Here is a 1,208-nt window from a genome sequence, read left to right on the forward strand (position 1 = left end):
CAGAGTTTCGCTCTTGTTACCAGGCTGGAGTGCAATGGTGTAATCTCGGCTCACTGCAACCTCCGCCTCCTGAGTTTAAGCAATTCTCCTGCCTCAGCCTCCCGAGTAGCTGGTACTACAGGCATGCGCCACCACACGCCTAGCTAATTTTTGTATTTTTAGTAGAGATGGGGTTTCACCATGTTGACCAGGATGTCTCAGTCTCTTGACCTTGTGATCCACCCACCTCAGCCTCCCAAAGTGCTGGGATTATAGGCGTGAGCCGCGCGTCTGGCCCCATATATGTTTTTAAATGAAATTTGTGTGTAATGGGCAGCAGTGATGCCTAGGTATGGCACATTTTCAGATCTGTAATTCTTTTCCTCAGAAAGAAAGAATAGCTACTTGTCTTAGTCTATTTGAGATGCTAAACAAAGTACCACTAGTTTGGTGGATTATAAACAATAGAAATTTATTTCTCACAGTTCTGGAGTCTTGGAAGCCCAAGATCAAGGCACCAACAGATTCATCCTTCTTCCTGGTTAATAGATTACTTCTTCTCATTGTAATCACATATGGTAGAAGGGGCAAGTGAGCTAGCTCTCTGGGGTCTCTTTTATAAGGTCACTGATGCCATTCATGAGAGCCTGCCCTCATGACCTAATTACCTCTCATGCTTTTTCTTTAGCAAGGTTCAAGCTAAGTCTTTTCCTAGGAAAGGGGGAAAGGATATTCTCAGAACCAGGTGGCATCTCTTTGTTGAAATGCTAAATCTGAAAAATATCTCAAAGACCACTTCTTTAGGTCTCACAGTGGTGATGTTATCTGTAGGAGTAGTTGGGGAAGTTACAAATCTTATGATTGCTCATGTGACTTTGGAGCAGAAAGCAATGTATAAAAGAGCAAGCTAAGCAGTGATAGGTTATTGTTTAACCATGCTTTTTCTTTAGCAAAGTTCAAGCCCCAACCATAATTCTAATGTTGTATTATGAACACAGTGTCAGTCTCTAGCAAGGAAGGGGGTCAGTTTTCCTTGCTTTAAAGTTTAACTATAAACTAAATTCCTTTCATATTATCTTGGCCTCCATGCCAGAGTAAAACACAGAAGGAAAGAAGAAAAGGAAAGAAAGAAAGAGAGAGAGAGAGAGAGAGAGAGAGAGAGAGAGAGAGAGAGAGAGAAAGAAGAAAGAAAGAAAGAAAGAAAGAAAGAAAGAAAGAAAGAAAGAAAG

This window comes from Sapajus apella, unplaced genomic scaffold, assembly GCF_009761245.1.
Source record: "Sapajus apella isolate SASKATOON/1434 unplaced genomic scaffold, GSC_monkey_1.0 scaffold87, whole genome shotgun sequence".
In the NCBI taxonomy this organism is placed as follows: domain Eukaryota; kingdom Metazoa; phylum Chordata; class Mammalia; order Primates; family Cebidae; genus Sapajus; species Sapajus apella.